The sequence below is a fragment of the Marmota flaviventris genome, chromosome 8 (assembly GCF_047511675.1).
Source record: "Marmota flaviventris isolate mMarFla1 chromosome 8, mMarFla1.hap1, whole genome shotgun sequence".
In the NCBI taxonomy this organism is placed as follows: Eukaryota; Metazoa; Chordata; class Mammalia; order Rodentia; family Sciuridae; genus Marmota; species Marmota flaviventris.
This window is the reverse complement of record NC_092505.1, coordinates 6861073-6876137: the sequence shown is the minus strand read 5'-3', so window position 1 is coordinate 6876137 and position 15065 is coordinate 6861073. Positions and strand designations below refer to the sequence as shown.

The 15065-nt window shown below is 39.9% G+C and overlaps 1 protein-coding gene across 1 annotated transcript in view; it reads right to left on the bottom strand.

The window, feature by feature from the left end:
- The window catches only part of Vps26c (VPS26 endosomal protein sorting factor C), a 40275-nt gene that overhangs the window by 24230 nt on the left and 980 nt on the right, over positions 1-15065 (bottom strand). The window lies entirely within an intron of this gene.

The window sequence follows — 15065 nt, the reverse complement described above, 5'->3', positions numbered from 1 at the left end:
TGGACTGTAGAGAGAAAAATGTTTAAAAACAAAAACCCAAATACCATTTCCACCAGGCTTGGTGGTGCACAGTAGAAACACAATCAGAGAACAAAGCATTAATGCTCAGAAAACAAAAGCCCCAGGAGATGCCAGGAGAAATGAAGTAGAGATGCTAGTGGAGGAAGATGTCAATTCACTCCTCTCAGGTGAAAAACACGCAACAAGGAGCAAAGCCATAGAAGACCTCGATCCACATCGATAAGTCAAGTGATTGGCATACACAGAACTTCACACCCCGAAAAGGACAGCAAACTGTTCACTAATCTAATCAAGAAAATAAAAAAGAGAAAAGCAAACATAAATATCCAAAAAAAAAAAAAAAAAAAAGGTAATCCCAGAGCTATGGAGGAGATCAAGTGATAAGAATATTCAACACTGTTCAATTGTGGATAAGCAAATTTAAAATGTTGATGAAGTGAATTATTTTTCTAGGAAAAGAACTCCAAAGAAAACATGAAATCTAAGCAAATCAATCACTGTTGAGAAAGATATTTATGAATAATTTCCTAAAAGCACCAGGCCCAAAGAGTTCTACAGATCATTCTGAATGTGTAAAGAAAACTCCATTCTATACCTGTATCAAAGAACATTTTTAAAAAATAAAATGTAACAATGATATCAGAGTAAGACACCATCTATAAAGAGAGAAAAAATATACATATTACAGTATTCTGACTTATAAACACCAATGCAAAGTCTTAAGCATTAGTAAATACAATCCAATGGCAACTTTAAAGAATAGTTAAGAAATCCATAACCAAGTGGGCTTACAGAGATCTATTTTGAGGGAAATTATATAATCATCTCTATAGATAAAAGACATCTGGTAAAATTTAGTTCCCATGCCTGATAAAATATGTGTAAAATAAGAAAAGAAAGTTTGAGGCTGGCCTCGGCAGCTTAGCGAGACCACAATAGGGTAAATGACTTGAATACAGAGTTCACAGAAAAGGAAATGAAAATTGCTTTTTTATCCTGTAAAAAAATGTTCAATCTCGACAAAAATATGAGAAACATTAATTAAAACAAAAATCAAAAAGTGTGATCACTCTGTGTTGAGGGTAGGGAGCAACAGGTATTCTCATATGTTGCTGAGGAGACCCTAAAATGTTATAAGAAACACTTGGCAACACCAAAACCACTTTAAAAACACATTGTCCCAGAGATACACCTGCAGATGGGAAATGACTTATTCAATGCAATACTGTTTACAACAAAAAAAGCTTATAAACAATTTAATTTCAACACGAGGAAAATGGCTTTTCCTTTAATAAGGTGCTGAAGATGATTCACATAAGCACATGTCAGGTGCAGGCTAGTATCCCTCCTTTTCATTCTTTTCAGAATTAATTTATTATTGCACATGAATCAGTTTGTCTGGTTTAGACTCCCACTGCCCACACGTGCCTCTTTTCTTTTTCTTTAGTTGCATACTGCACCATTTGGGAGAAAGGGGAGGACAAGGAACATTTGTACATATTTACTTGTACATGCATAAAACAACTTTAGAAGGGATCACAGAAATGGGCAGCTTTGCTTGTCAAGTAGGAGAGGACCCTGATGGGTGGGGTGGGAAGGAGGGAATGGTAGCTATCCAGAGATTCATGAATGCTGAGCCATGTGAACTGATGACCTGTTAGCACAATCAATCCATTTTTAAATAAAATAAAACCCCAAGGGGGATGAATCTAAATAAACAAAGCTCTAAATCTCTCAGATTTTGATAACACAAAGGTACAGTGGTCTTTCCTCAGGAAAAGAACTGTAGATGGAATGCTAAACAGTCACACTGCTCTGATTACTTCTTATTTTTTTAATATTTTTATCTATTATAAGTAGTTATACATGACAGCAGAATGTATTTCATAGTGTATACATATAGATCGCAATTTTTCATATCTCTGGTTATACACAAAGTAGAGTTACACCATTTGTGTCTTCATACATGTACTTAAGGTAATGATGTCCATCTCATTCCACCATTTTTCCTACCCTCTGCCCCCTCCCTTTCCTTCCCTCCCCTTTGCCCTATCCAAAGTTCCTCCATTCCTCCCATGCCTCCGTTATAGATCAGCATCCACTTATCAGAGAGAACATTCAGCTTTTGTTTGAGATTGGCTTACTTCACTTAGCATGATATTCTTCTATTCCATCCATTAACCTGCAAATGCCATGATTTTATTCTCTTTTAATGCTGAGTAATATTCCATATATACACCACAGTTTCTTTGTCCATTCATCTATCGAAGGGCATCTAGGTTGGTTCCACAATTTAGCTATAAACATTGATGTGGCTGCATCACTGTAGTATGTTTTTTTAAAAAAGTTGTAGATAGACACAATACTTTTATTTATTTATTTATTTTTTATTTTTATGTGGTGCCATGGATCAAACCCAGTGCCTCAGGCATGGTAGGCAAGTGCTCTACCACTGAGCCACAATCCCAGCCCTAGTATGCTGTTTTTAAGTCCTTTGGGTATAGACCAAGGAACGGGATAGCTGGGTCCAATGGTGGTTCTCTGATTACTTCTTATTTTGGACTTGGACATAATTGCAGAAGAAGCAAAAGCTTCTTACTTCAATGCCTCAGCCATTCTCTCTCCAGTCTCTTTCTTTCCTGCTGGTGCAAAGCAGGATGAGCCATGACAGCCACTGCTGTCCCTAGAGGCCTTTGCTCATCTAAACAAGTCCTTCCCTCCTGATGTTTCAGTTCTGTCCTCACAACCACCTGGTATTCTTAGACCACATTTGGTCTAAAGATCTTGTACACGATGGTGAAAGCTCTTTTATCTACCAATGGGGAATCAAATGCATTAAATAGTTAACTAACGTGAAGACGAATCATAGGTAAGTTACTGAGCCAAGTGGGAAAACAGGAATTAGACAATTAATTGCTTATTGAAACACTCTACTCTTCCTTAATAGCACTCAGAGACTCATTTGGGTTGGAAAATGGAGATCAGAGACATTGAAGAGATTTCAATGTGTTAGGTATCCCCATTTCCACTATTCTGTATAACAACTGTTTTCCATCTTGCTTGAAAAACAGAATAAACAATCACCAGATATTTCTCCACATTGTGAGTGATGGCCAATACTATGTGTATTGACTGAAATTCCAGAAAGGAGAGTTTTGTAGACAATGTTCCATCTCTGAGCTATCATTAAAACTGAGATAATGCTACCCAGCACTCCTATCCATGGATTTTACCCAAGTGAAATGAATGCTTATATTCACCCAAAAACCCCTGCACAAATGCTTCCAACAGCTTTATCCATAACCACCCCAACATCCTTATATGAGTGAATGGATGAACAACTGCAGTACATATACACTGGGTAGGCCACTTGGCAATGAAAGGTAAGAACTACTAACACACACAACTTGGGGGAATCTCACATGCATTAAGCTACTGACAAAGCCAGATATGCAGCAAATAGTCATATTCATGCTATTTATTTGACACTCTGGAAGAGCCAAACTCTAAGACTGATGGGGTTGATAGTAGTGGGAGAGACTGACTGAAAAGGGCACTAGAGAATTCTGGGGTGATGGAACTGTTCCATACCCAGAATAAGATGGTGGTTAGTATCAAAGAACTCAACACTGAAAAGGGTTCTCTATTATATGCAATTATGCCTCGTTTAAAAAAAATAACCATGGAGGGGCCAGGGCTGTGGCTCAGCAGTAGAGTGTTTGCCTAGCACATGTGAGGCATTGGATTTGATCCTTAGCATCACATAAAAAATAAATGAATAAATAAAATAAAGGTATCATGTTCAACTACAATGAAAAAAAAATCTTAAAAAATAACCATGGAGGTATCAAGCATAGAAGGAAATACAGTTATACTACCTTCTGGACATAGGGTCATTCTAAGTGACTAAGTAAAAAATCTATTTAAAAAATCACTATCAGTGGAACTGTAGCAAAATATCAAGCTATCAATTTACATGAGTTAGGCACACTGACTGCCCAGAAGATACAAGAAGTAATACAATTATTCATTCAGAAGCATTCTGGCCTACCCACCAGGAGGCAAGGACCTCAGGTGGCTTGGCATCTACCTACCCTCTCTTCTAAGCACAGCATAGAATAAGCACTGGGGAAAAACCCAGTAAAATGAGGTGGCAAAAAGCAAGGTTACTGTCCCCAGAGCAAGATCCCAAATTTCTAGTTCTGAAACATCTAGAGTCTGGAAAAGAAACCTGAGCCACTGGGTTAATGGTTGGGAAGAGGAAAAATAAAGATTATCAATACTGTTTACAAAAGTAAAAGTAAATAATGGGGTCTTTGTCAGAGGAGTATTAAATTCTAGTTCTGGTGTGTTGTGTGGTTTCAGAGGTTAGGTAACTAACTGCCTGTTAGCAAAATGACACATCACTAGAGATTACCTGAGTTTAGAGTTCAACAATATTAAACTTGCAGAGTGTAGAAATTGACATTGGGCCAGGAGCTCTGGTGCCATCTGTTATCCCGACAACTCAGAAAGTTGAGGCAGGAGGATCACAAGGCTGGGAATGTGGCTCGGTGGTTAAGTTGACATTGGTTGGAATTGCTGGCCTAAGTGCATGTGAAGACTCCAGACTAAACCAATAGCTCAGGAGGGCTCCAACTTCAGAGAGCTGGACAATGACATGCCAAAGTAATGACTGTGGAGAGAGAGAGACTCCGCCAAAGAAAAGCTTCCCACACCAGGGCGCACATTCTGACAGCCCAGCAGCCGTCAAAGGGAAATCCCAGAGTGAAATTACACATAAACAACAACAAAAGGGTCTACCATCCAAATCCAAGCCAGGATGCAGGCAAACTTCAGGCACAGAGGGTGAGAGGAGAGTCCAGCACAAATGAAGGGGACAGCCTGGGTGACCAGTCATGGGTAGCAAGGGCTCAGCTGGAGGGCACCTTGGCAGATCACCTGTACCACAGCAGCACCCATCAGGCTTGGGTTTCAGGCTCATCCGGAGGAGGACCCCATAGTGGGAGGCCAGGAGTGGTTAATGTTGGGGAGTGCTCCTGGGGTAGTAGCCGGAGAAGCAGAGAATGTTACTTTTCATTTGTTACTTCTTGGTATTACTTGAATTTTCTTAGCAATACATTGTATTCTTCCTCCTCTTTCTTCTTGCAGTGCTGGGATGAAACTTGGGGTCTCCTGCATGCTAGCTTTACCACCAAGCCACACCCCAGCCCTTATTTTTTTATTTACAAAACTACTTTAAAAATTTTTGAGAGATGTGAAACATATGGTCAGAATAACCTTTTTTAATGTACCTTTTTTAAATGAACAAAATTTTCACATTTCCCTGATTATTATTAAAGAAGGGAATTTCTGCCCTTTTACCCCTTAATTCAAGTGATGGGGCTTCTGTTCCTTTCCCAAAGATGATAATTTGGGTTCTAGGGTAACTGTCTGGAACAATCCTTTGTGATGAAACAAAAAAAGGGCCTGTTTTTTTGTTTTTTTTTTTGGCTGACATCATTCCTGGCATGTGAGTCAAACTGTTAAGTGTGAATAAGAACATCATCGAGGGGAGGAGAGGGGAGGCAGCATTGGAGGGTGCGGTGGACATAGCAGACTTGCCAGAGCACAGCTGGTATGGCCCTGAAGTTACGTAGAGGCAAGTTCTACCTGCACATCAATAACCAGGGTCAGGGCAGTTTGATGAAGTACAGGTTCCAATTAAGAGCCAGAGGACCACAGCCTTACCACCTTCTCAGCCCAAGTTCAAACTTGAGTAAGGATTGCAGCGAAGGTGGCTGGAGACTGCCCCCTCACACTGTGCACAGGCATGGACTCCAGTCAGGCAGTTACCAAGGAGAAAACTGGTAGAGACTACCCAAGGATGTCAATCAACTGGTGGTTTACATCCTCCAGTAAATGAAGTAAAAAGTCTTGTTCCGTGCTCTGTATTATTGCCTTGAACCTGGAAATTAATCCAACCTATAAATTCTGACGTGAGGCCAAATAAAATGGGTTGGAATGAAAAAAAAAAAAAAAACTTTAACCGTGCTAGCTGGTTCTGGCTGGTCATTATATCCTAGAACCAGAGCTTTTTTTTTTTTTTTGGTAGCACAGATGGAACCCAGGGCACTCTACTGCTGAGCTAAACCCCAGTCCTTTTTTGAGATAGGGTCTCAATAAATTGTGAGGGTCTCACCAAGCTGTAGAGGCTGGCCTTGGAACTTCCAATCCTCTTGCCTCAGCCTCCCAGTCACTGGGATTAGAGGTGGACACCACCAGGTCATACTGAACCTGTACTTTTCAAAGTGACCACTGGGCCAAGAGGCCTAAGCAGGCATCCATCTGAATAGTCACTTTAGGGTCTTGGAGTGCAGCAGGGGACTGGCTATCCTCACTTCAAACAGACCAGCTCTGGTTCATCAGTATGAGCTGTTTTGATGTGCATTATGTTCATAAAAATTGACATTAGAATTATATGTAAAATTTCATTTTATGTTTCATTATTTCAATTTTTTTCTGGTCAACCTTTACCCTAAATAATATTCATTTTCTTGAGCTATTTAGGGAGAAACATTCATTTGTAATTTATGGGATGAAAGGTGAATATATTTTCAATGGCCTTGAGAAAGAAGCCATTTCTCTTGAGCCTGAAATTTTTTTCTGCATATAAGAGAATAAACAGTCTCCTCACTGCAGACAATAAGAAAGCAAGGCAGTCTCCCCAGAGCTGCTCACCAAGAAAATGTGTCCAGAAAACCTTGTGTGCAAGGGACCTGGATGGCACCTGGAGTGAGGACTCTTCCTTCCACAAAGTGTTTACAACAAACCATTGTTAACATCTTTGTATGAAAACATGACAGGACATACCAATGAGAAGCTTTTACTTGATGTTTTATTTGTAGAAAAGTTTCAATTTTGCCATATATATATTTTAAAATGCAAATATGAGAAGAAATGAGGTTCCCCAAAATGTGGCCTGGGAACAGCTGATCTAGAAACCCCTCTAGAAGAGAAGGATCTGCACCCACAGGCCTGGCAGGCACTGAGCTCTGCATAGTGAAGGCTCTGAGCAGCCCTGCTGCAACCGAAAAGACCCCAGGTATACCCCCACCAGAGAGAAGAGGGCCAGGCACAGTCATCCACCACCACCAAGAGCAGAATCCCGACTTGGTCTGTGGCAGGTCCAGGCACTGACTGACCTCCCTAAGCCCTGGACACCCAAACAGGGCAAAGTTGATTTGAGCTTGGCCTGCTGCTGTCAGCTGCTGATTTGTTGATGCTCCTCTCAAACAGCCTGGCCTCGTGCACTCACTGGGAAGGGAAGCAGATGACCCCATAGCTGCTGGCTACCATGGCAGTCTGCTTTCTGAACAGAGGCTGATGCCTACAAAAGTAACGAAGGGAAATGGGGACTACAGCATGTCTAGGAAAAGAGGTGCATGCAGATAAAACAACTACCAGAGGAAAAGCAGGAAGAGGTGAAGAGCTACAAACCCTTCAGGTGTAGCTGAAATGAAAATGGAGAGGAAATGGAAACCCAGCTTCTCCATCCAACTTTTGGGAACCTTCCTTGCTAAGAGGTCAGCCATTGAGTGTGGGCAGAAAACTTCAGGGAAGGGAACTGAGGTGTGACACTGAGTGATGGGTATCAGAGGGTCTACCTCAGCCTAGTAGGATACATACTGGGAAGGGAGAAGGCAGCATTTTTTGGTGGGGGAAGGAGGGCAGCGGGAAAGTACAACAGCTATGAACTTGCTCAAATAGGCTGGGCACTGGGGCCACCTATAAGGAAAATCAGTGTTCACTGAAGTGGAAGATGAACATGGACAGACCAACTGGGCCACCAAGTGGGGAAGGAGCCTGTGAGGGGGGAGAACAGGACAAGAGAGGTGCCATCTCCCCAAACCTGCCGAACTGAGTGTCAGCCTGTGAGCGGCCCAGTGGGGCCATCAGCACTGGAGAGAGACAGCAGTGGGGTGGAAGATGAGGACCAAAGGATTCAGGCCACAGGGAGGGCCCGGCTGGTGACACAGCAGAATCCAGGAGGACAGGGCAGAAAGAGAGCAGCCCACCAGGTCACGAGCGTGTGGCGTGCTGAGACTTGTCCAGTCGCTGTGTCTGGAAGCAGACACACCCTGTTGTGGTGGAGCCGGCTCAGGCCAGCATGAGATCTGCTGCAATTAATAGAGAACTACAGGGACAGTTTTATTGCATCCCAGTTTCCAAGCAGGCTAGGATAATTCTGCAAATCCCCCTCATGCATTATATAAGGGTTAGATTATGATTTAGGAGACAAGCCTTTTCAGGAATATTAGTTTATCAGTGAAAAGAGACCCACTTATAATTCATTTGCTGAGAACTCAGTAGGACAAATAAAATAGTTAGGCTTTTTTTTTTTAATAGCACTTCAGCTTTGCAATTTTTCTTCATAATAATGAGCTGTTATGTACAGAGTTTCCACTCTTTATTTTTTTAAATAAGAAATTACATGCAAGCCAAGTAAGACAAAATGCAGATCTAGAGGTTTCTATGGTTATAGTAATCGGCCCACAGTACATAAATCCCCTGTCACTGGAACCTGGCTGCACTGGGAATAAATCTCTTATTTATGCATTTCACAACCATAATATTTAACAGTGTCATTTTCATGAGTACATGTGCCAGATTTAAGAATGTAAAACATTCTGAATTTATAAAAACAAATGAATTATATTTACATTACAGAAAGATTTACTGCAGGGTTCTTGTAACCAATAAGCTCCCCTAGTGCACTGAAGATGTAATTTCTAATGCATCTTAGTCAAACTTTTGATCAAGAACATATTACTATACCATGCAAAGAAGTATATAGCAACACCGAAATCACACTCAGCTTTGGGGGTGAAAAATGCTACAATATCTGTGTTCACTGACCCTCCTTCCTCCAAGTCCACAGTGGACGAGTATCTGACAATATGCAAATTGTCTAACAAGTACTTACTATGCCATCTGTGGGGTATACGAATGTGATTAAGGCATGGCACCCAAGAACAGTTCTTGTAGGTCAAACTGTCTCTGTGAGGCATGAGAAATGGAATAATATAACCACCCACCAACTGAGCCACCATTATGAGTCAGAATCCATGACTCTTGAAACATTAATTGAATCCTTCAACCTTTGAGTAGGAGCCATTTCCATCCCATAGATAAGAATGAAGATCCAGAGAAGGCACATGAGTCCTGGACTTGGAAATAAGAAGACACAGTTCAAATGTCTGCTCTCACCAGGGCCCAGGGTGTGTCACTGAACACTCCTGGCCTCTGTCTTCTCAACACATAGTGGGGCATCAGCACCTCCACAGAGCAATGGGAAGGATTAAAGCACTCGATGCATGTTCTCATAAGACAGTATTAGTTCAGTAACTTTTGCTGGAGATTTGAAATTAGGGAATTTTTATCATATTCCTGACTGTCTCATCCCAAACATGGTGCTTTGGGAAGAGGTTAAGTTTTTAGACTCAGTGGGAAGGAACTGTAGCAAGAAGGTGGCATGACAATAATGTTGGAAGTCTGAGGAAGGGTCTGTGCTCACCTTGGGCCCAAAGAGCTGGGAGGAAGACCCTGGGGAATCCAACTTTGGGAAACTATTATTTTCTATTCCTGAATGAGAAAACATATTTTTAGGATTTCTGAAATCTCTCCTCCCATATTTATTTTAATCATTCCCTTAAAAATGACTATTCTAGAGCAAATACAAGTAATGAGGGGCCCAATAGTTGCTTTGGGGCTAAGTCAAAATAGGAATAGTCTTACCAACATCTGTCTAGAACTGACACCTAGAATATTATTTATAATTACAAAGCAAACCCATAATGTACCTATAAGAAGAGTTCCCCCTTTCTGATTAATGTATTGGAAAAAAATATTAGTGTTAGAAATTTTGTTCAAATGTTTTAAGACTTCAAATCATCATTAAACAGTTTTTCAGCACTCTACCAAGTGGTAGGTACTGCCAGGCCTAGGAATACAAATATTAAAATATATATGTATTTTAATTGGGTAGACTCCTAATATACAGACAACAGAAGGCAATCCGTGCAATCGTGAAGGTATACACCATGAATGTTTGTAACTACTGGTTACAAGTGAATTATGGTAAACAGTCCCATATTACTGTCTTTCCCTGGCCATTCGACTTGACATTCCTCTTCTCCATCAAAATCTCATTTTCTTATTAGAGCTATAGTTTCCATAATTCTGCTCATAAGACTTTCTCAGGGCTGGGGTTGTGGCTCAGTGGCAGAGTGCTTGGCTTGCACATGTGAGGCACTGGATTCAATCCTCAGCACCACATAAAAATGAATAAACAAAATAAAAATTTTTTTTTAAAAAAAGAATTTTCTCAAATTTAAAGATGAGTCAGGTATAGTGATACATGCCTCTAATCCCAGCTACATGTGAGGCTGAAGCAGGAAGATCACTTGAGCCCAGGAAATTGAGGCCAGTCTGGGCAGCCTAGCAAGACTCCAGTTCTAAAAAGTTAATTAATTAAATAAAATTGAAATACTAATACCAGAAATTATTATAAGCCTGTGAGTGGCAGAGTTGTTGCCACATCACAAAGTAAAGCACAATAACTCATGTAAAAAAATTGTAACAAGATTAGAAGATATTTAAGTTGTACCATAATAAAAATACTACAAATCAAATCTTGCTGCAGACAATTTTGGGACATGACAGTACAGCATTTATGTTGGTGTCTTCCATGTTGCCACAGAGCAGGAAGCTACTCAACCACAAAGCTTCATCAGGGCCCCTGGAGCAGTGTCTGCTCCTAAATCTGAGCAGGTGATTCCACTTCTTCCAAATTCGTCCCATCTCTCCTGGTCCCCTGCCCCTTTCCAGGTGGACCAGATGGGGTTAAAGGTGTGTTCTTTATAATTTAAAAGCAAAAATTTTGTGGGATGCAACTTAGGTTCTCTAGTATCCATAAAAGTACTTAGTGGGAAATGTCTGCATTAAGAAGAGACATTAATATTACAATTGAATATGCTGAACAGCCAACTTAAGGAAGTATAATTCTTTTTTTAACATTTATTTTTTAGTTGTAGTTGGACACAATACCTTTATTTATTTATTTTTATATGATGTGAGGATTGAACCCAGGGACTCTCACATGCTAGGCGAGCACTGTACCACTGAGCCACAACACCAGCCCATGGAAGTGTATTCTTTTCTTTTTTATATATATCTTTATTTTGTTTATTTATTTTTATGTGATGCTGAGGATCAAACCCAGTGCCTCACATGTGCGAGGCGAGTGTTCCACTAGTGAGCTATGACCCCAGCCCATGGAAGTGTATTCTTAATAGAACAGAATTAACTTGAAGAAGAAATTGTTTGGAAAGACAATAAAGCCAAGTTGCATTAAAAAATATTGCTGTTGCTGCCAATTCAGATGAGGAAGAGTAACAGCAAAAAAACCTTTCACTGGACTGAGATCACGTCCCAAATGTCCACAAGTTCTGGTTCACTTTGCTGTCTACTCCTCCTGACTGAAGCCAACATGGAAATGGTTGTTATTCATTTCCCAGGAGCACTGTAAATTACACTGTGATATTTCAGTAAAAACAACAATGACAACAACAACAAAAATTGCCAAGGCTGGCCTTGAATTCACAATTCAGCAGCCTCAGTTTCTAAAGTAGCAGGGTTTAGACTCTGATTTAATACTTCATTTTCAAAATTAGCTTCAGTGAAGCTCCAGAAGAGCCCCAGATTCCTCTTCCCCAAAATGACTAGATCCTACTCTGTGTTCCTCTTTCATTTTATATATTTACTTATCTCTGCTTGACCTGCCGTCTTCCAGAGATCAACAGACATAAGTTGAATCTGAATGAATTTACTGCTTAAATAAAAATCCAAAAAAAAAAAAAAAAAAAGGGAGTAATGAAAATGTGTTGGTATGAAAAAAAAAAAAATCCCAGATAAGAATACACTATTAAGCAAAAAAGAACAAGCTGTCAGTTGCACATGGTGTGTATAAATGTTTGTAACAGTACACAAACCACCTGTGGATACCTCTAAGGGCAGGAAGGGAGTCCAAAAGAGCCTTTTCCCTTTACATCCTTCTTCTATGGCATGTATTGCACTTATATTTTCAAAGCTTCAAATTTAATAATTTTGTCAAAGAACATTGTTCTCCAGGAAAAAGAACCCAAATATCAATTTTAAATCCAAGTATAACTTAGGTTCTCTAGTATCCATAAAATCAAAACTGTTTTCAACTGCTTTCATAACTAAAAGTCTGAAAAACACAGTATCAGCATAATAGCAGGTGCAGTGGCACATGCCTGTAATCCTAGCTACCCTAGAGGCTAAGGTTGGAAGATTGAGTTCAAGGCCAACCTAGGCAACAAGCATAGTAAGAGTCTATACCTGCAACCCCCGCCCTCCAAAGTTAGAATCAGCTTATCTCCAGAATAGAAGCCATATCAGTCTTTTTTTTTTAATTGAAATATGACAATGTTATTTATAGCACTCCTAGGAAACAAATAACGGGCCCTTTCCATGTTACAAACTCCACCATTCTGCATAAAAATGGCCACTCCTGGGATGCAGTATAATAAGTACTGAGTGGACACAATTTGGAATCTGACTGATCTGAGTTGGAACCTAGCTCTGTCATTAGTTGGATGATCACATTCTTCAACCTGTCTCAGCCTCAATTTCCTCATTAGAAAAGTAAATGATACCACCTGTCAAAACCCCTAACCCATGTTTCCCAAGAACCTCCGCTGGGACATAAGATTGCTTTATATGGTTATATGGACAAACATGTTTCACTTGAATGATCTCAGGCCTGGGATGTTATTGCTTAGGGTCAGACAAAGGGGGTAACCAACGACAAGAATTGCATGGTCTTTAGTAACTGAATCTTCACCAAGGTGGATGGAAAAAATGGAAACTTCGTATGCCCTTAGCTCCACCTGCAGCCAACTGAAGCTGGGAAGGGTAGGAAAGAGGTGCTGCCCTTCCCTCAACCCAGGTGCAAACTACACTCAAAATATGCATTGTCCATGGTCACTGAGACCTTACCAAGCAACCAGCCAGCTCCAGGTCTTACACCTACATCTCAGGAAGCAGCCATGACAGTGCTGGCTGCAGAATCCACCTATTCTGAAGAGCAGATCCTGGGGTCTAGCACCTAAGTCATGTGTACACAGGGCCGGGTATATATTTTTGTCAACTGATTAGATCTATTGATTTAGTAACTTTTTCACTTTCTTTCTTGCCTTAAAAAACATAGGTGACCATTTAGTAGAAGTTAGGCTTTTCTTTACAATTATCACATAATAATCTCCTTTAAAAATACATTTAAACATAAAAAGTGACTGAAGATTGAGTAATACTGCTGTAAGCTAACTGGAGACTCTCCTCCTGGTAACAGCACCAAGGGATATGTTATGAGGCACAGCTGATCTCATCTTCAATTCTGCTCCCCACAGAGAACAGTCCTGGCTGCACAAGAGTTCTACTGGGGCAACTTCACCATCTCATTGCTTGCACCTTTTCTAAATGTACTTTTCATTACCGGTACATTAGTTTCAAAAAACATCTCAGCATCTCAGCAGGGGTAACATTTCTGAGTAAAATGTCAGACTTTTAAATGTACTTGTCATTGCCCCTCCTCCATTATTATTTAGAACAATTTCCAAGCTTCCAAAAAGATATATGGATACAAAGTATTAGAAAAATTGGGAACTTCAGATATTGCTGGTGCACCCTAAATGACTGGCATTTTTGAAAATAGTCGGCAATTCTTCAAAAAAAGCTAAACATAAAGTTACCAGGCAAAATCCACTCCCAGGAATATATCCAAGAGAAATGAAAACACGTTCACATAACAATTTTTACTAGACTGTCTATAACAGCATTATTCTTCAAGGTCAGAAGATGAAAATAACCTAAATGTCCATCAACAAATGAAAGGATAAACATGTGGTCTAGCCATACAAGGGAATATTATTTAGCCACAAACATGACTAAGGAATTGACACATAAAACTATATGCATGAACATTGACAACATTATGCTAGCTCAAAGAAGGAAGCCAGTAATAAAAAGCCACATCTTGTATTATTATTCCATTTATATGAAATGTGTAGAATAGGCGAATTCAGAGACAGAAAGTAAATTTGTGATTGCCAGGGGTGAGCAGGGAGAGGGAATGAGTGTAACTAGTAATATGTACAGGGTTTCTTTTGGGGGTAATGAAAATTTTCTAAAATTAGATAGTGTGGTGGATGCACAACTCTGCAAATATATATTAAAAACATCGAATTATACTGTAGAAGGGTGGATTTTAAGTTATTTGGATTTTATACCTACAAAGCTGCTGTTTTTTAAAGAATATAGTGTAGACCTACAAAGCTTTCAACAAGATCTGGCAATTTTTTAATATCTTACTACAATTGCTTTTTCTCTTTCTCCTGCACCACAAACAAGAACAGATACATGTGCACAATTTATGGTGGGACCATCTGAGATTTAGTTACTTTAACACTTTGCTTCTAAATACTGATGAGCATGTCGAATATTCTCCCATGTAACCAAAATACAAATAGCACACTGGGGAAATTCAACGCAAATAAAAAACATTATTTAACATATAGTCCACATTTAAATTTGTTTTTATCAAAAATTGTGCACAGTATTTGGTTCCCATGTTCCTTTAGGTGTGTTTTAATCTTGAAAACCTCTCCTGCCTTTTCTTTAGGACCAATGTTTCTGAGCTATTTTGGTCAACTGTTGAACTGAATGACCCTCAAGTGGGACATGCCTGGTTTCTTTATGAACCCATGCAGATTAAATATTTTTGGCAAGAATACTTCATAGGTGATTGTGTCCTTTTCAGTGCATCAGGGGTGTGTAACTTCAGTCAGTCTTGTCAGTGGTGATAGGAAGGTGGTGTTCTTGTTGATTTTGGTTCTGTGTGGTGACTAGAAGAGTCATCCATTATAAAGGTAGCATCTCCATTTGTTAAGTAATAACCTGAGAGGTGGTCATTTGAGTCTGTA